Here is a 21,089-nt window from a genome sequence, read left to right on the forward strand (position 1 = left end):
ATCAAATCTGTTAATTTCTCAGAGAGGAGATCAACTTTGTCCAAAAGTAAGGGAGCGAGAAGTCCACTCTGATTCTATTTGGTTGCATCTGGAGGTCTTTGGGAAACTCATGTAAAGCATCCTTTGGTCCAAATAACAATGACTGGCAAGACTCATCTTGGTTATTTTGTTGAGTTCACACTGCTCTAGAAGGCTTATTGTGAGTACCATGAGAACATTGTGAAGTGAAATCCAGGGGCTTCTGAGAAGCCGTAAGAGTCTGGAAAGCATGTTAAATCAGTAGTGACTTTTAATCATCGTTTTATTCTAACAGTGTCTGATAATCCTCTATACATTGAATAGGGAATAGTGACGTGTAGGGCTGCAGGAGTTTGGCCATCCTCCTGTGACTGACAGCACACTCCTCTCATGTCTGAACCATTTGTTACCGTTGCTTTCACTCACAACACTTTTGAAGGCTTATGCCGAAATTTCTATTATTAGGAAGCAGGATCTTGGTATGTTTTCAGCAGCTTTACGCTGCTTATGAAAAGTTCATGTTGAAGCAGAAGAAAATACTTGCGGTCAATCTTGATACAGCATTTGCAACTTTTATGAAAGTATTAGACAAATGAGTCACTTTTCACAGTGAGGAAAAACGTGGCATTACTTTGCTTTTTCATTCATTCATCATTACTTTGGCCAGCAGCCATGGACCAATGGCTGTTCAATTTTAGTATCTTAGTGTTCGTTCTCTCCCCTTAGAGAGCTCACAGAGCATGGGTAAGAACTACACAGGGGAAGATTATCATAACTTCACGTAACAGACACAGCAGAAGAAGGCAGAGGATTCACAGAGGGAAAGAAAAAGTTTTTGTTGTTGTTGTTGTTGTTTAAGGCCATAAGTTTAACAAGCAGACTGTGAGTGGGAGGTATAGTGTGGACAGAGAACACTATTCTGGATCCAGTTACAGGCAATTTAAGATACATTGACGAGGAAAGAGAGTATGACATCTTTGGATAACTGCACATGGCTTTGAGTTGTTGGAGAACCCGGTGTTTTATAATGAGTGGTGCAAAGTAAGGCTGGACAGACAGGGAGTGGTACCAGAAGTAGATTCTGAGACTGTGTTAAGGAGGTTGAAATTTGTTGTACTGGAACAATAATAAACCCTTCCAGAATTGTGAGCAGGCAGTGAGGTACGGGGCACAGATCCCCTAGACAGGAAGAACAGCAGAGGCAAGGCACGAGAGGATTAAAAAAACAATTATAGTCTAAAGGGACAGCAGTGATAATGACATTCAGGTAAAACAGGAAACACTTCATGAATAGAATCAACATTAGTTAGATTTTTGTGAGTGGTACAGAGGGAAAAAGATACGCATGGTTTTGGGGGGTCATACTCTGGTACCTGAATGGCATCATTCACGGTGATGAGAATTGTGGAGAAGGCTTGCACCGGGGAAGAATCGTATTTTGAAGGTGAGCATGACGGCTCAATGGGTAGAAGTACCTGCTCCACACAAGCTCGGGAACCTGAATTTGATCCCTAGAGCTCAAGTGCAAGGAGAGGGAGACGACCAACTTCTCAACATTGTCCTCTGGCCTCCACATATATATGCCAAGGCACACACATGTGTATACATGCACGCAACATTAATAATTTTTATTGAAATGATTGTTTTGACTTAAAGGTTTGGATGGGATATTTATGCAAAAATATATCCGGTAGGCATCTGGGAGTGTGAGCCTGAAATATCTGGTATGGAGATTAATTTAAAAGTTGCTTGTATATAAGCAGTTAATGTCATGAGATGTGTTATCCCAACATACATGTACCATAGATGAAAGAACAGAGGAAGAATGCCAGAGAACAGCAGCCATTTTTGTTAAGAACAGATAATTGCATTATCAAGTGATACTGGGAACAATTACCCAGAGACAGGAGGAGAAATCACGAGGGAATTGTATTACAGAAGCCCGAGAAAGATCCATTTAGGGAAGGAGTACTGATGAGTAGCCCATTAGAAGTAGGTTCTGTGTAATGGTGGGGGAAAGGAGATGGAATGCATGAGGGTGAGATGTGAGTGTATAAAATGTGAGTGCATAAGGGTGAGATGTGAGTGTATGAAGTGAGTGCATGAGGGTAAGATGTGAGTGCATGAGGGTGAGATGTGAGTGCATGAGGGTGAGATGTGAGTGCATGAGGGTGAGATGTGAGTTCATGAGGGTGAGAGGTGAGTGTATGAGGGTGAGACGTGAGTGTGTGAGGGTGAGATGTGAGGATGTGAGGGTGAGATGTGAGTGTGTGAGGATGAGATGTGAGTGTGTGAGGGTGAGATGTGAGTGTGTGAGGGTGAGATGTGAGTGCATGAGGGTGACATGTGAGTGTGTGAGGGTGAGATGTGAGTGCATGGGGGTGAGATGTGAGGATGTGAGGGTGAGATGTGAGTCTGTGAGGGTGAGATGTGAGTGCATGAGGGTGAGATGTGAGTGCATGAGGGTGAGACGTGAGTTCATGGGGGTGAGATGTGAGTGTGTGAGGGTGAGATGTGAGTGTGTGAGGGTGAGATGTGAGGATGTGAGGGTGAGATGTGAGTGTATAAAACGTGAGTGCATAAGGTTGAGATGTGAGTGCATGAGCGTGAGATGTAAGTTCATTTGCACAAGATGTGAGTGTATGAGGGTGAGATATGAGGGCATGAGGGTGAGATGTGAGTGCATGGGGGTGAGATGTGAATATATTAGTTTGCAACTAACATATTTGATCATGAAAAGAGCACCTTGAGAGATGTGTTAGTTTTAGAGGTCCTGCCAATTATATGCACATTTCAAGCTTTGTCCCCTGTTTCACAAAATGAGTATTTTGAGTTGATTAAACTTGATTTGATCAAACAATCACTAGTTTGGTGTGTATCATTGGAAACATTATATTCTAGGAAACCAGAAACTATGACATATATCTTTTTCTAATCTTTCTCACTGTCATATTCAGGATAGTGGCTGTGCATGTATGTTGGGGCCTGTGGCAGGACCACTGTGAGACAAAACTTCTGGTCCACCAGACACATGGAGCACATCAGCTGTGTCGTGGCTGCCCCATCCTAGTACAGGCTTAGAACTTAAAGCTGTGGGCTTCACTAAGACAGCCAGAAGATCTGACTCAAGAAACTGGATCTTTGCCTCAAGCAAGACCAGACTGATGGATAGACCCAGGGAATACTTTCACTTGGTCTAATTAGTGTCTGCAGTAGCCATCATAATGTATCCAAAGGGAGCTCCATTCATGGTAGAAAATAGAATTATATTTTTAAAGAATTTCCTGGAAGATGGAAATGACTTTCCAAAGAATAAAAATACATGGCAACAATTCTTCTTTCATTATCTGCACAAAACACTCCATCTTTCTGGATCTTCTGCTACTCACTTAGTTTCCACCAATTAGTCATAGGAGGTCAAAGCCTTGCTGTTTGGGGAGAACATTCTAGGGTAGGCCAGGACCAGGAACATCAGATAGTACAATGAGAAGAAATAAGAGGACAAAGGCAAAGTTTTTACTTCATAATATCCAATCACTTATCAGTTCATTCATTCTTCCAGAAATTCACCTAGGGCTCTTGTTATATGGTAGATATTGTACTATGGACTTGGCTCCGGGTCACATAAAAGAGCCCAGAGTCAGTAGAAGTTGAGGGGATTAACTTTGCATGCTGAGAGATAATTCATTATGTCATACAGAAAGAAGTAGTAGCATCAGGTCCCAGAAGAAGGCATCAGTGTTGTTTTCTGAAAGTTGCATTTTTAAAGCCATAATTCTCCAAAATGTGTGGAAAATTGTCCTCTGAAGCTATTTTAACTTCACACAGACGCAGCACTTTTATAACAGGAAAAATGCTCATATTTTCAGCTCAAGTCCTTAAGTGGGGGAAACATGGCAGATGCTTTTTCCAAGCATAAGGGGTGGATTTGAACTGAATTTTAATTAAAATTACTCAAAGGCTTAGTGAATAATCTTTCCATAAAAAAAAAGTCTGTCCTACAAGACACCAAAAGCTGTCAGGGTAAATCAAAGAAGAAAGACAAACAGAAAGAAGTAACCAGTTACTAGCTGGCTCGATCCTGAGGCTATCTTCAGTGTTACGATGGCAAATGGTTTTTACTTTTCTTTTGATAATCATACTTACATTAATCTGTAATGGCATTAACAATGAAGTAAAATCTCAGGCTGAGAGCAGCAAAACAAATGGATAGATTTAACATTTGTATTAGAAGTACCTATATTTAACATCTGTCATTGGGTTTGAAGCAGCAGCTGCTTCTTAGTCACTGAAGGTTTGACAACTGACTGTTTAAATTCAGAATGCAACACTCTTTTAAAATAATGAATTAGAAATGCATCAAAGCATTCTTTCCTTCTTGCACGTGCCAAATGTCAATACAGTTTATTTTCTAGCATAATCATCCTTAACTGTGACCATCTCTGTTCCTCAAAAAGAAGGTATACAGAACGCTATGTAAAAGTTAAAATTTAATAGAAACTTAATTAGCCAGTATTGTTGAGTTCTTTTTATAAACAGTGCTATCTTGGGTACTTTGCAAGATAAAAAGATGAACTAGATAGGACCATGAGTCACACAGACCTCACACAATACACTTCAAAACACCTGTGATAAATGCTTTGATGGCTGAACAAACAGTGTCCAGGCTGAAAGTCCTGCAGGGACTAGGGGCTTAATCCCAGTCAAGGACGTCCTTTACATGATGGAATACCACATGATGTGGAGCATTGGCTGTGCAGAAGACAACAGAAAGAACATGTGACTTGACCTTCCCCTTTAAAGAACTTACAGTCCTCGTAGAGAGACAGACTCATGTATAAAATAGAAACTATGAACAGACAAAATACTGTAAGATGCATAACTGCACACTAAAGAACAGAAAACATCAGAACAGAGTTTGCTGAGGGGGAAAAACTGGTATTGAGTGGAGAAGATACACATGAGATTTGCCAAGGAGGTCAGGCTGTATTTGCACAAAAGAAGAGGAGGAGGAGGAGGAGGAGGAGGAGGAGGAGGAGAAGAGGAAGAGGAAGAGGAAGAAGAAGAGGAAGAGGAAGAAAGTTTGAAATGAGGAATATGATGCTTGAAGGCAAGAGAGATGCCTTGGCTAAAAAAGACGATCGTGCTTTCTTCCTCCTCCTGCTGCTGCTGCTGCTCCTCTTCCTCCTCCTCCTCTTCCTCCTGTTTTTCTTCCTTACCCTCCTCATCTTCCTCCATGTAGAAAATAGAGTTCATTAAAGTTGAGCACTCTCAAGAGGTGAACTGCACACAGTTGGGCATTGTGTATGAGAGAGATGATGGAAATTCATATGCAGATTGGCTTGCTCTGCCATAAAGGAGTATATATTTTTAAAAAATAGATTAGCATTGGTTAAGACATGAGAGACCCTGAAATGTAAATGCATCCAAAAACAGAAAGATTTAGGTCAGAAAAGGACTTAGTTCAGAACTGGTTTGATGGCACACAGGTAAAGATGCATGTCACCAAACCTGGAGGCAAGACCAGGGAAGGTCAGTCCAATTTCCTCCCAGGACAAAGTAATAGATCTCAGTGACAAGGAGTTTCAGTGAGATAGGCTTTTTTTTTTTTTTTTTTTTTTTGGTTTTTTCGAGACAGGGTTTCTCTGTGTAGCTTTGCGCCTTTCCTGGAACTCACTTGGTAGCCCAGGCTGGCCTCGAACTCACAGAGATCCGCCTGGCTCTGCCTCCCAAGTGCTGGGATTAAAGGCGTGCGCCACCACCGCCCGGCGAGATAGGCTTTTTAAAACTGTGAGTTCTGCTCTACTGAACACCCTTCTGTACCTCTACCCAGGTGCACCGTTGGGTGTTGGGTGTGAGGGAGATGATGGGAATTCATATGCAGATACTACATATTGATTTAAAACATCTTACCGTAATGTGAAAACATCAGTCTGTACCTAATAGTTTAATGATTAGGGCATGCTAATAATATTAAAGTAGCAGAATGCCCTGAGGGTGGGCTGACTTGGTCTGAATCATATGGTCAGCGGGGCTCACTACTCTCACTGACTCAAAATGTATGCAGTAGTTACTATAGGAACCAGAAAAGAAGAAGAGCCCAAACAAAATCCTCCTTACCGGAAGGAAAGGAAATTCCCAGAAGTCTTACCTAGACAAAGTCTACAGACATAGAGGAGGCTGACACTCACAACCCCCCAGCTCATCAAACTATAGAGGCATAGCTACCACACCAAACACATCAGAGTCAATGATAAAATAGATTTGAAGCTCTGGTAATTAAGAAGCCATCCATCAGCCCAAGTTCACCAGTATAAGGTTTACTTCCTTTTTCCACGAGGGGCTGAAATGTCTAATTTGCCCCGTATTCCAAGAGAGTAAATTCTTTCCACCGTCCCCCAGAATCTCCCCAGCCAAGTGTCTTCAGAACCTTTAGCTTCCAAGGCATCTTTACACCATTGACTCTTTCCAGCTAGAGCCTTCGAATCCACCCAGGGGTTAAATGCCCTGGCATCAATAGGCCTTCGAAACTAAGTGCATCAGGGCCAAGTCCTTGGACTATCCGCAAGGGGGTTATGATCAGGCCTCTGCCCCACCCCTGATGCTTAGCACTCCTGCTCTCCTAGCTTTTACAAAGCCTCACATTTCCATTCCTCAGGTCTGCTCAGGTTGATGCTCTGGGCCACTGTAACTGTGCATGTGGAGGACTTGGCTCCTCAGATTTCCCTTCAGATTGACTATTCAATTTCTATTTTATTATCAGTTACTGGTGCATGCTCCATCTGACTATATCCTAACTTGTAAAAATATGAATTCAAGTTCTCACACTAGTGATTTATGGTGAGGCACTTCTTTAAGCCATTTCTCTGGATTGGGTGGAGGGTATTTTAACCTCTCAGGAGAGCTGAAGATAAGGCTCAGTGATATCATTCCTTTCTAATGCCCAAGGCCCTGGGTTCAGCCTCAGTAATACACAAAAATGAAAATAATAAAATTCTTCCTATGAATTTACTTTCTGTTAAACATTTAAAACCAATCTTATTTTTTTAATAAAATTAAAAGTTGAGAGATATAAAACAGCTCCATGCCACACAATTCTATTGAAATTATTTGAAGCAATTTGATGTTCACTTGACATGGTGGTGTCCTCAGTTCCTGTTGTCATAGGATTTTTGGACATACATGACACAGCTTGGAAGTAAACCTGCCGTCAGGTTAGCAATCCAGCTGTGGAGGAAGGCTGGTTTTCCTTGCACTCTTCTCAGACAATGCCCCAATTGCATTTTCTTCTTTGAGATTTTTTATTATTATTATTGATCCAGATAAATTCTGTTTGATGTCTTTTTGAAGACAGAATTATCAGAAAACTTCAGTAACCTCCTGGCATTTCAAAATTGCACGTTCCTGCTAAGAATTTCATTTTTGTAACTATAAAGCTTCCAATTTCTTCATTGGTATTTCTAATGCAAGGAGACAGCTGTGTGAAATGCTGTTGCTGTCCTGGCTTCTTCCAAGCTCTGCAGATTTTCATTTCTTCCTATTTGTTACACTTGGTGAACATATTTTCAAGCTAGTAATACCCATGATAACAGTATTATGTTTAATATACACCAGTTATTTAAAATATATATCTAAATATAATACTGATTCATTTAAATAATTTTACACAGCATCTTCCTTCATAGTAGCAAAATTTCATATATTTTACTACATCAAATGTTTAATTGCATTGTGAAATAGCATATTATAAATACCTAATCAATAAAACAGCTCTCCACTATGCTGGACAGGCTCTTTTATTGTAATTTTAAAAGGTCATTTCTCCTTTCATTTTAGTTTCAATTAAACCCCCAGAGAAGTTATCAAGAAATAGCCCAGACTTTCCCCATGGCTTGAAACTTTTCTTGCTCTGAATTATTTTCTTCTCTTGCTTTTAAAAGATGAATTTCAGACTTTTCTCTCTGATCCTTGGGTAAAAACCTCTTTTTGAGAACACGGTGTCAGTTTTTTACCTCTCTGTGTGTCTGGTGATCGCTGTTGCCCACCGCCATGCTGAAGAGTTGAGAAGCCCGTGGGTGGTGTTTAGCACAACCCTGGCAACTGCCAGTAGCCCTGGTACTTTGGGTTTTGAAGAGTCCCTGACCCCAGCCTTAGAACTCTGACACACCACAGTCTGGCCACATCCTGAGAGACTGTGTGTCTAACTCTTGAATTTCTAAAATTACATCTCTACAGCTGTGATCGTCGATTGGTAAGCTACTTAAACTCTTTGTGTGTCCATAGATGAGGACAGTTACAGGTCAGGATGCGATGGAGGCTGAAGACTTAATACAGCACATGAGAAGTGCCTGACTCACAGGAAGTCCTATGTGAGAGTTATTTTTGTTACTGTTTCATTTAATATCAGAATGACTTGGTGAAGAGGTATAATTATTATCTCCAGTGTCTTTCAATAGGAGAAACTGAGATTCAATAGAGTCATGTCATTGTGAGTACGTGTTGCAGTTGGAGATTGGAAGCAATCGGCCTATTTAACATACAGGGAGCATGTGTGTTTAACAAGGGAGGACAGTGGGGAGAGAAAAAAGGCAATCCATCCTAGAAGCAGGTCACTAATAGTGTTGACTACAACAAAGCTGGCAGATCCTCCTTAGAGCATAATCTCTTACCCCTACGCATGAGCTCATTCGCCACGCAAGAGTCACTGTGTTTACAGATATGACTGCCTTCTCTGTACACACATGGGAGCAACTGGATCATCCTGGAAATTGCTCAACACCACTCCTGTTAATCTCACATTTTCATTTCAATATTTGATTCATTTTAGCTTGAAATTCATGTTCTATAGCCATTATAATATGTTAATTTTAATCATTTTGACAGGATCCATTCATTCTTTACTTAGCAGATTAAAGGTTTCTTTGCCAGCTACCCTCCACCACCCTCAGGAAGTTTATTTATGTTAATAAAAACCATATTGTATATCTCATAACATTTGAAATCTAATACTCCTTTTATTGAAGAAATTGGGACTTGGTAAGCGGCGCAAGGATGTCTTTTGACATCCGCAGTTCATGTGGCTTTATGCCTTTCCTTAGGGTGTGGTGGCACACGCATAAGTGGCTTGTACATCTGAGACATGGTGTTTCGGATTTTCTTAACTGGTCCATGAAGCTTACATCCCTCTCTTAATGGTGACTTCGGGGGAGGATCGTTTAGGAAGCAACCACAGTGTTTCCCATCACATCTCAGCTCTTTCTAGCCCTGATTGCTGCAGACTACACGGGTATGCTTTGTTGTAGACTTCTACAGGACTCTGGGCACAATGCCTTATTTAACAGTTCCCCAGCGTTATTTTGGGAAAGTCCTATGCAGAAAATGCCAGAACACAGCTTGAACTCTTGTCCCCTGTCGGGGAGAATCTTTCTATCAGCAGGATTACTCAGCTATCTCAAAAGTCATTCAGAGCTCTAGTGGTGAATTCTGCTTCTGTGAAATATGCTAACTGTAGCTTGCCCTAATTTAGTTCATTTTACCAGCTCTAAAGGTGAAGAGCCTCGTCTGGAAATTTCAACCTTTGCTGCAAACGCTTCTGAATGGAGTTCGAAGTTCAATTCATGGAAGGTCTCCCACTGCTTCTAAACTCACTTTTTAGGACATATTCTTTACTTTCATTTTGAGCAGCAAGTTGAGATTTTCTTTAATGACAATAACTTGCTGTTAAGGATTGGTGTGTCTATAGATGTGATAGGACACTTCCATAAATTAGTAAAGTGGTAAAAGCTATGTTTGAAGCCAGGCAGTCTCTCCCTGCAGAGTCTACATACTCATCCTTCTGGGGACAGATAAGGAGTATCTGGAGTTTTAAGTCAGTGTGCCTCTCCTGGTCACGATAAGGATAGCTATGCTAATATCTGGATTAAGACCCTCCTTCACAAGCATCCTGAGTTACACAGTCCACTGCAAGTTAGTTACCTGAAGTTTAGAATACAATGCTAGAAAAAAAAAAAGCCCTTCATCCAGCCCACAAATGCCTACTAAAGTCTAAAATCATTTAAATGTAATATATTTAAAATAACTCACACAGAAATTATGGCTTTGCAATGCCAGAGATAAGTGAAAGCGTAAAAATAAGAAAAATTCAGGAAGTTGATAGTAGTGCTTAAAGTTAGATTCAATTGTAAAATTAAAATAAATATAAATTTCTTAGGTATCCAGGAAAGGAGATGAATCTGGTACCTTATACAAATTGTGATCATTTTTTATAAAATAGATAAGTGGTAAGTTGAGAAATAGAAAAGCAGGCCAGAATGGAGAGGAAGCATGGCATGTAGAAATCTTTGAAGACACACAATATTCCTCCATATGTTGCTTTGGTTGATACTTATGAGGAAAATTCAGTCTTACCTAAATGTGTAGTTGGAAAATATAAAAGTGTTGTCATAGATTTTTCAGATTGCTGTGTGTATTCTTTGGTGTATCTAAAGTTCAATTGGCAATTTTAGGTTTATCCATGGTGTCCTAAGTGGCAGGATTCCCTTCTTAAGGATGAATAGTATTCTATCATGTGTGGTGTGTGTGTGTGTGTGTGTGTGTGTGTGTGTGTGTGTGTGTGTGTGTGTGTGTATGCCACATGTCCTTATCCATTTATCCATTGATCTAAACCTGGGTTGGGCTGAGTCTTTCTCTTAGCTATGATGAATAAAGCTGCAGTGAATATTGGAGTACACACATCTGTTTGGCATGCTCTTTCATTTCCTTTGCATAAACACACAGTAGTGAGATTCTAGGTCCCAACCTCGTTCTACTGGAAACTTTTGAAGTCCATACTGTATGTGCCCCATAGCACCTTACCAACGTATATTCACTATGGGGTCAGTTCTCAAAGGTAAGCTATAATATTGAATCTTAAACCACTTCAGTCATTTTTTTATTGTTTCTTTGATATCTAGTATCTACTGAGATTCTGTGTAGATCTGTTTAGCCATGTGTGGTTTATGACATCATGTGTCAGATTCTGTGTAGATCTGTTTAGCCATGTGTGGTTTATGACATCATGTGTCAGATTCTGTATAGATCTGTTTAGCCATGTATGGTTTATGACATGTGTCAGATTCTGTAGACAAAATTCTAAACGGTCTTATAAATAAAAAACACACAGCCAAATACAGGGGTGAAAGCCATAGAGATCAGAAAAATAGGAATAGCCACCAACTAACCTTAGCTCACCAAGCTGCCATAGCTTCCCAAGAGAACGACTTCTTCCTGTCTAACCTGCACCTTTATTACCTTGCTGTTCTGCTTTCTCATTGGCTCTTAGCCCAGCCACTTCACTTCCTCATCACTGCCTGTCTGTACAGACCTCCAGGTCTCTATGATTAGTACTGGGATTAAAGGCGTGTGTCACCACGTTTGGCTGTGTCCTTGAATGTACAGAATCTCTGCCTGCCATGTGATCAGATTAAGGGCGTGTGCTACCACCGCCTGACTTTTGTTTGTGGATGGCTATGTCCTCTGATCTCCAGGCAAGCTTAACATACAAAAAAAAAAAAAAAAAAAAAAAAAAAAAAAAAAAAAAAAAAAAAAAATCACCCAAGATTCTGTGTAGATCTTTTTAGCCATGTGTGGTTTATGACATCATGTGTCAGATTCTGTGTAGATCTGTTTAACCATGTGTGGTTTATGACATCATGTGTCAGATTCTGTGTAGATCTGTTTAGCCATGTGTGGTTTATGACATCATGTGTCAGATTCTGTATAGATCTGTTTAGCCATGTGTGGTTTATGACATCATGTGTCAGATTCTGTGTAGATCTGTTTAGCCATGTGTGGTTTATGACATCATGTGTCAGTGAGATTCCTTCAGTTTACATTTGTTACTTCACAATACCAAACTCACGCTTCTTGTTAATATCATTAACAATCTTATTAGAAATGACTTTCTACTTTGGAGGTTGGGTCTTGAATTCTTAGTAGCAGATGTAACCATTCCAAAATCTTATTTTGCTCAAAAAAATATCCATTTGTATCATTGGCAACACACGCTGCCATTTGCTTCACTTACTGTGACAGCTCACTTCGTTCATTTTCAGAAAGAAAAAGTAAGAAACATGTGGGTGTGAATCAATTTCATTTGCCAGTCTTCTTTAAGTAAAAACAGTGTTGTTGTAGAAGTCACCAGCCCAGTTTACCCTCTTCACACAAATCCTCAGTATGTATGAGCAGCTACCTCAGTTCATGACCGTTGACACATGAGAAGTCTCCGGCATACATGTACCGCAAGTGCTTTATCAAGCTTTTCTGTTTTGGCATACAATATTTTAAAAGACGTATTTGATGCTGAAATTCAGAAATAACAAAGAAAAATTGTACTACTACACCAAGGAAATTGAGTGAAACAAACACCTGTTTTTTGTTTTTTTTTTTTTTTAATCATAATTTCAGTTTTTGCAGAGATGGCACACATTTCAGTCCAGATTGCTCTTGCAATGAAGGGGTCACATGGTGACAAATGGTCCTGCCGTGCCAATATTACTGTGAAAATGGCATTGAACTCATTGATACCATGAAAAAAGTCTCAGGCATCATGCTAACAAATGCTTCTGCATCTAACTAACATTTAAATAATCATGACTTTTTTATTCTTTAATAGCATTTATTATTTTAAAAAATGCAAATAAGAAAGAACAGCACACTCCAAAATTAACAGACCCAAAGTCGGTACAACTTAATGAACTTATACAGTTAGAATTGACATTTAAAATGGAGGCTGTGTCACATTAAGTGTTACACTTTCAGTATTGGATATATTTTATACACTTATCTACCACCAAACCAAAAAATTAGTGACAGATCAGAACTAGAAAAACAATGAGCTTTATATCCTTTGCCTAGAGATCCTCATTCCAAATTTATCTTGTGATGTTTTATTTTAAAATATCTCCTTCCCCACCCACAGCTTTGAAGTCATCGAGTTCCAGAATCCAAATCGTGACTTTGCCGGGAGAGCAGCCACTTGTCGGCTGAGGCATAGACCGTTGGTGCTAACTAAAACGAATTAAGAAGTTTGTCTGCTGGTTGTTCTGAAATGCCAGCAGAGAACTTGATTACCAATGGCTACTTAATAAAAGAAGTCATCCAGCTCAACTTCTAGGCCACTTCTAACAGGTGCTTAAAGAAAGTAATAAAAAAGAATTGGCACCAAGTAATTGAGTGGCCCACGACAAGGCTGAGCTTCTGAAATGAATAAATGACACATGTACTTATACAATATTTCTGCTTACTTAATTGTTGATATTTTCCACTTAAATTATTTCAACAGAAAGCAAATAAGTGGAATTGTGTACAAATATTAAGCCAAGAGTAAAGAAATCAGGTATAGCAGCCTGAAGCAGGATTTCTCTCACAGCCCGTGATGTTGCTGTTAGTGGCATATTCTTCTGTTTACTTCTAGCAAACAAGATTTAATTAAGTTCAGTTCATTGCTCCTCTAACAGCTCTTATTAGATCTTTTATTACAGTGGCTTTAGCTTCCAGTACAGGGGAACATTCCAGTACCGGGGGAGGGGAGGTGGAATATATTCCACCCTGGAACTAAGTAAAAGAAAGTACCCCAAATGGGTGAATTCCCACACATGAATGATGGCCCATTTTCCATTGCTCTACAGAAGAGCTGATGCTGAGAAAGTTTGATGGCTGAGAAGACCAAGAGTATGGCAGAGATGTCTGCTCAGCCTCTGGTAAGGGCCACTTGCCTTGTGATAATGTGTGAGAATGAAAGGGTGTGACAGAAACCAGACACAAAGGCAGTGGGACCTCACTTTGTCCCTCGGTCCCAGACAAGAATTAGTCATCGCCCCCCCACCCCGAGAAAAGTATTCTTTTTTTAAGAAAATATTTTTTAAAGTTAGTTTGCCTGTTATAATATAACATGATGCAGTTTTCAAAGCTTATATCTTAGTAGATTCTCCTCCCCCTCATCTCTTCCAGTCCTCTGCTAGCCACTCTGCCCCATAACCATACCCTGATGAGTCTCTTTCTCTTTCCTGTCCCTTGGGTCCTTCCCCCACCCCATCCTTTCTCATCACCTGTTTTCACCCTGTCTTGCTCTCTTTCTAGTTTTTAGACTCTACCAACATTTACACACACACACACACACATATTCATATATGAACTCATAATATATCAGGCTGGAGTCTACATATAGAGAAAACATGTGAGGGTTTTGTTTGTTTGTTCATTTGTTTGTCTTTCTGAGTTTGGGTAACCTCACTCAACAGTATATTTTCTAGATTCATCCATTTTCCTAGAATTTCACTTTCCTTTAGAGAAGAATAAAATTCCACTGTGTTGATGAACCATTCACTACCCGTTCATTGACAGAATGACTTTGTCACTTCTTAAAGGCCCAACTCCCGGCATTGCCACAATGATGATCTTCAACAAAAGTTTCCACGGTGTCAAACCATATCCTTTTTAATTATTGAAAATGGATCGTTTTTCATGCAATACATTCCGATTAAGGTGTCCCCTCCCTGAACTCCTCCCAGATCCTTCTGACTTCCCTACTCATCCAAATCCGCACCCTTTCTTTCTCTCTCTCATTAGAATACAAACAGGCATCTAAAAAATAAGAAAAAATAAAAACAAGCAAACCAGAAAAGGACAAAACCAACAAATGGGAGGGGGGCAGGGGGAGGAGAGCAGGGGGAGGGAAGAGGGGGCAAGGAGAAGGGGAGAGGGGAGGGGGAGGGGGAGTCAAAAGAAAAGCACAAGTAGCACAGACATGGAGCCCACACATTCCCACACAAAGAAAAGCCACTTCAAAACAAAAGCCAACCTCCTCCACCACCACTGACTTTGTTCTGTCGGCCGTCTACTGCTGGCCGTGGGCCTCACCCTTCAGTGGGGTTTGTAGACCCAGTGGGACTCCATGAGAGAAAGCTAATTCTTCCTTTGTAAGCAGTTGTCAATTGGAGATAGCTTCTGGTTAGGGATGGGGACTTGTGTCCACCTCCCCTCTCAGCACAGGGACCCCATCTAGCTTAGACACATGCAGGCCCTGTGCCTGCTGCCACAGTCTCTGTGAGTTCATATGGGCGCCAGTACTGTTGGTTCGGGAAGGCCGACAAACCATCTTCAGTCGTGGAAATGTGGAAATACGGCAAAAATATTTCCTGAAGATGGTATTGCACTTGGCTCTCAGATAGTACTAGACTGCAGATTTGAACAGCCCCATACCCCAGCTCTCAGAGCAGCCCCACCCAGCTACACTCTCCTGACTATAGTCTTGACTCTGAAGCTTGATCTGCCTGCTGTGATGGGCAGAGTCGTTGTTCTTCCTCAGGAATGAACTTGAATGATTTAACTTCATAAACAAACAAATAAAAAATAAACCAACCAACAAACAAACAAAAACCTCCTGATCGGGTTGGGGGAGGGGGAGGGGGAGAGTGATGACTAGAAAAGGGGGTCTTGCAGAGTCAGGTAGAAGTCTGATACAAGGGAAACTTCCAGAAGTCTACAAGGATGGCCCCAGCTAAGACTCCAGGCAGCAGTGGATGCATAGCCTGAACTGGCCATGCCCTGTCATCTGGATTGGTGACTACCCCAGTTGTCAGAGATCCCTTATCCAGTGACTGGTGGAGGCAGGTTCAGAGACCCGCAGCTAAACACTGGGCTGGGGGAGTCCTGCTGAGGAGCGGAAGAAGGAATGGTAGGAACCAGGGGCGTCAGGGACATCAGAAGAAAACCCACAGAAGTGGCTAGCCTGACTCATGGGAACTCACAGAGTCTAAACCAACAACCAGGGAGCCTGCAGGGAACTGACCTAGGCCCTCTGCATATATGTGACAGTTGTGTGGTTTGGTCTATTTGTGGGACTCCTGGCAGTGGGAGCAGGGGCTGTCCCTGGTTCTTAGGCTGGCTCTAGGTCTCAGCAGCTCAGCCCACCCTTAAAGGCTGGCTGGCCTTTGATTAGCTACTCACTCAGCCTCTTCGGCTGAAGAGGATCCTGAAGAATTAAATGAAATAATGGATATGGAACGCTTAATCATTCCTCATGATGCTGGATTGCCTTGCCCAACCTGAAGACAGTGGAGAGGTGCTTGGTCTCACAGCAGCTTGTATGACTTGCTTTGCTGATGCCGATGGGAGGCCTGCCCCCTTTCTAAGCAAATATGGAGGAGGGGTGGATTGGGGGAGGGGGTGTCGCCAAAGGCAGTGGGAAGAGAAGAGAGAGGGGAGGCTGTAGTTGGGATGTAAAATGAATTAATTAATTTTAAAAAAACCTTCTAAAGCCACAGAGCTAACATAATGGCTAATGAAAGCAAGGCAAGGGTGATCGTGTGGGGTCCACATTCAGCTGTCACCTGTTGGCAGATGTCACCTGTTGGCAGATGGAGAAAAGAAAGCAGAATCTGAGACTTGTTTCCTAAGGTTACATCAGAGTAGAAGCAGTTCACTGGATCACTCAAATGTTGAGAGCACAGTGCTAAGCTTGTATTTCTACAGCAAAGGTGCCTACATCAGAGCCTTTCGATGTGTGTTGTCCCTGCCATTTTTGGCCCCAGTATCTCCCCTCAGTACCAGGGTGAGCACGGCCATTGTCAGGCAGGTCTCAGCAGCTCAGCCCACCCTCAAAGGCTGGCTAGCCTTTGATTAGCTACTCAAGAGGTTCCTGAGGAATTAAATGAGATAATGGATAATGGAACACTTAATAAAATGCCTGGCATATGGTAGGGAAGCAGTCAATATTAATTTCCTCTCTGACTTGCTTTTCAGTGCCTCTGTGGCTGTCTCCCCTGCAGTCCTAATTAACACTTAATTCCTCTCAGTCAGCTAATAGCCTAGGTGAGGTTACACACTCAGTTTGTAAATCGTAGCTGCTCCTTACTGAGTGTTCCCTATGTTCTAGGCATTGCACAGACAAAATTGTTTAAATATATTTTCATTTACTCCTTACAGCCACCCTGTGGCAAGTATTTTACTTAGTCTTGTGTTATAGATGAGAACACAATGACTTGCTAATCTGTCTTCACGGAAATTGGTGGAGCTGGGATTGGAATCTGGGCAAGAGGACTCCAAACCCATGTTTTTAGCTCTTATGTCATGCTGCTGCTTGAGTGTTACCATCTAGGCACCTTCCTTCATCTTCAGGGGGACTTGGCATGACACGGCCCCACTCCATCATGTGTAGATAGATATGTAGTTTAATCCTCAGAGGATGTCTTAGTTCCTATATTTCTAAATTCTTCCTGAGGCTGTGTAACGATCACCTTCATTGATCACCCAAACATGTCTACCTGCTTAGTTCACAGCATAAAAAAACAAGGCCCTCCATGAGTTAAGAAGTGTATTCCTCTAACTTGAGTTATTGTCTTGAGTAATTAATTTTGTACTGATCATATTTTGAGTAATCTTTATTGTTCACCTACTGTTTATCGGGTATTTTTCTGGGAAGTGGGGATAAAGCCTGGACTACAGATTGTCAGCCTGGACACAATATTTTTGCAAATAACCATTCAATGTAGGAAGTGATTCTGTGTCTGTGCCATCCCTGTACTCTACCGCAGATGTCGGTAGTGTGTCTAGTACTCAGCCTGACAATCAAAACTGCCCTCTGATAATGCCCAAATGCCCCTGATGAGAGATAACAGCACCCCAGACTGAGACCCACTCACCTCATCCCAGCTTTCATGGCACTTACAAACAAATGGGCCAAGAAGGAGGAGAAATAAAAACTATGGTCTTGGGAAATATCAAGGTAAAGTGACAATGTTGGAGAGGAGCATATTTTAGTCAAGTCCTCAGAGGCCCCAACTTTCTTCATACCCTAGATTCTCCCCCTATTTAGCAATGATGCAAGAAGGCTGAAGTTCATTCTAGCCATGGCTTTCAGGATTTACTTGGGTTGAAATTTCCTAATTCATGCTCAAACCATAGCCATCATTTTTGATCTACTGTCTATCCCAGAGGAGGGAAGAAATAAAGTTGAAAGGTGGAAGCATTTTAATTGTCCTTATTCCATTCTGGTCCTGTGTAATCATTTCCCTCTAATTGGAAATGAGAAGGAGACAGCAAGGCCAGCCAACAGGCTAACAGATACCAACAGCAAAATTTGTGACATCACAAGCTATGTTCATGTGTCTGTGTAGTCTGTCATGTGCATGTGTGTGCTCATATGCATGTGTGTATAATGTATGTCCACATTTGTGTGTAGGTGCATGCTGAGGCCAGAGGAGAAGAGATTGTTGCTGTTCTGTACCACTCTTCACATTATTCCCTTGAGACTGATTCTTTCAAACCTGGGGCTAGCCTGGCATCCAGCAAGCTCCAAGGATCCTCCTGAGTCTTCCTCCGCACACACACCACGGTATTAGCATTACAGATGTATGAGACCACGCCCAGGTTTTGATGGGGGTACTGTGTATTGGGACTCAAGCCCTCTTGCTTGCACACCAAGGGTACTCTTATTTGTCCAGCCATCTCCCCATCCCTGTTCGTTTATTTAATCGGCACATGTTACTTATATAAAGTAAGGAAAATCATTATGATATGACACCTCCATATACGCTTACAATGTAGTCGATCATGTCCATTCTTTATTATTTGGCATATTTTTCTGGGATTTATGGGGGTGGAATTAGGATAGTATTACAGATCTTTTTCTGCATAATCTGGTGAATTAAAGTACCATAATTGTGCTTTTTACAAGTTCCATTAAACACCTTCAGTGCAGATCTCTGCTGAGATCAAGCTCTGGGAAATGTGTGTTAACCTACCTTGGGCAGTCAGACATAATAGTCCCTTCTCTATTGCTGCATTGTGGGCACTGTGTGATCAGCAGCTTCCTCCTCTTTGTACCTTGAAGACTGTTCCATTCCTTCTCCCAATAACAGCTGTGTGGTTCTTTGGCTGGCTCCCTGTCTGGATGCCTCCCTAGTTTAATGCAGCCTTCCTTTCTCCTTGGCAGTGTCAAGCAGACATACATCTATGGACAGATTTCCATTTTTCACCTTAATATGCATCAATTGTTGTATACATTGCTGTATCAATGTGTCAACCATCCTTCTGGCTTTGCCCTGTACTGGTATCCCATCCAGCAGCTGGTCTCTGTCATTCTTCCCCTCTCTGCCTGTTCTATTGGGGACTATCATCTTGCCTGCAAGATCCATTATCATCCAGAAGGACCTTTACTACTGGTGCAAATACTCATTCTTCATCCACTAAACACTTATCAAATACTGCTCCAAACTGGCCACACACTAGATGCAAACTCCCACCCTGTGATGCTCTGGCCAACTTTATAGACTTGCTTATTAGATACCATGCTTTGCCCACCTGCCTCTCATCTTGAGAGCAAAGAGTCCTACCAGTCTTGGCCCTTGCCTTGGCCTAGAAAGAGTTATTCTGTTTTTGTATCAAATATTAAAACAGAGGGTTTGTTTCTGGTTTATTTGTTGATGTTTTGTTTTCTGTTTCTGTTCTCTTTTTCTTTTTCTTTCTTTTTTTTTCTTTGTTTCTGTTTTTCTGTTGTCTTTTAAATGATTTTAATCATATAGGGAGGTCAGATCCATTTCAGGAGGGTTGACTGTTTTTGATTTTGCTATTGCTTGGCTTGGCTTCTTTTAATTTTTTAAAGAAGGAAGTTGACATTTTGTTAGCCATGTCAAATTGTGTATATGCTGCCCAAAGGCAAAGGTTTCACCAATAACTGAATAATTGATATGGTAAAATACACTGACTGTCATGATTAATAAAAATCAACATGAAGATCAATGTACATGTAGAAAATGTGTAGAACTGAGAATATACAGAGTGCAAGGGTAACAGTGCAGATGACTTTAGCCGCCTGCTGAAGACTCAACAAATCCTGTGCCTGAAAATGACCATAATGATTCACTGTGTTATAGTTAATACTATTTATTAAACACTGGGCCCACTAGTTGATCAAATAAAATCTTTAATATAATTAAATACGGAAGACTGCCCTCTCCAATGCTGGGAACTCACCACAGATCCTAACAGAGCAACACTGAATGATAGATAATTCTTCCACTTATTGTTTTTGGCCCTTGCCAATGCTCCCTGAGACCTGACTAAATAGCTCTCCACTCTTTCACATGGTAATCCTTAATGCATGTGACCCCGACACTCATCAAACTTGGCCATCTCGGAGAACAACACTATGACTAGTTAGACTGTCCCATCTACCCACTTACAGCAGGAAACCCATCTGGAAGAAGTTTGCCAACCCCTTGGCCAAACTCTCCCCCTCCAACCAGATGTCATGGCATCTAAACACTGTGGCTCAGGTAGCCAAGCATTTTTAACAGGACTGGGAAATTCTCACTCTGGTTCTGTGTTTTAGCATAAATAATTTGATATGTGACTTTAGTTTGGAGTGGAATCACAGAAGGAAGAAGCAGAATGAAGGGACAAGTGTTGTGTCTTAGATAATTTAGCAAATAATATCACAAAATGGCTCATTTATCAATACAATGTTGAGAATTAAAAAATAATCCCTGCCAAAGGATCAAATTGAACAACATTCTGGCAAGCTTTCACCCATCAAAATAGGTATGAACATCCTGCCTGGGGCTGTTACTCTGAAGGAATCATACCATTTCCAGAACTCTTGTTAGTAACTGCTTTTCAAACAATACATATGGGTTGCTGTAGCTTGTTAGGGGCCACTGAAGCATTCTGGGAACCTGCTAGTGCATCTGCAGCAGAATCAAATGTAGCCCCAAGATGACAGGAATGAACACCCTCGGAACTGGTAGAGGAAACCTTAGAAGTTGCCTCAACCAAAGCTGAGAGTCTGCACTCAACCAACTCCTGTCCTCTGTTAGGATTCCACAGACAAGAGAGAGGCTTCTGATTTGAGGACCAGCATTTCCTTACTAATTACAGCTCTTTTATAAAACATATCTGCTGAGTCCCAGCTGACCTGTAGAACAGTCCTGAATAGGAGAGTGAGGATTGAGAAAAAACAGAGACAGAAGAATAGACAGAGACAGAAAAGATAGAATTGGGAGGGCTCTGAGTCCCTAATGTAGCAGCCCCAA

General features: G+C 41.3%; 1 protein-coding gene across 29 annotated transcripts in view; it reads left to right on the forward strand.

Moving 5' to 3' along the window:
• Positions 1 to 21,089, forward strand: part of Dtna (dystrobrevin alpha) — a 358,974-nt gene that overhangs the window by 112,262 nt on the left and 225,623 nt on the right. Inside the window, exon 2 of one of the 29 annotated variants that reach the window (XM_037196988.1) lies at positions 13,686 to 13,757. The exons of the other annotated variants lie outside the window; for them this stretch is intronic. The gene's annotated coding sequence lies outside the window, so the exon portion shown is untranslated. The remainder of the gene's footprint in view (positions 1 to 13,685; positions 13,758 to 21,089) is intronic. 29 annotated transcript variants of the gene reach the window in all.

Source organism: Peromyscus leucopus, chromosome 19, assembly GCF_004664715.2.
Source record: "Peromyscus leucopus breed LL Stock chromosome 19, UCI_PerLeu_2.1, whole genome shotgun sequence".
NCBI classification, from domain to species: Eukaryota; Metazoa; Chordata; class Mammalia; order Rodentia; family Cricetidae; genus Peromyscus; species Peromyscus leucopus.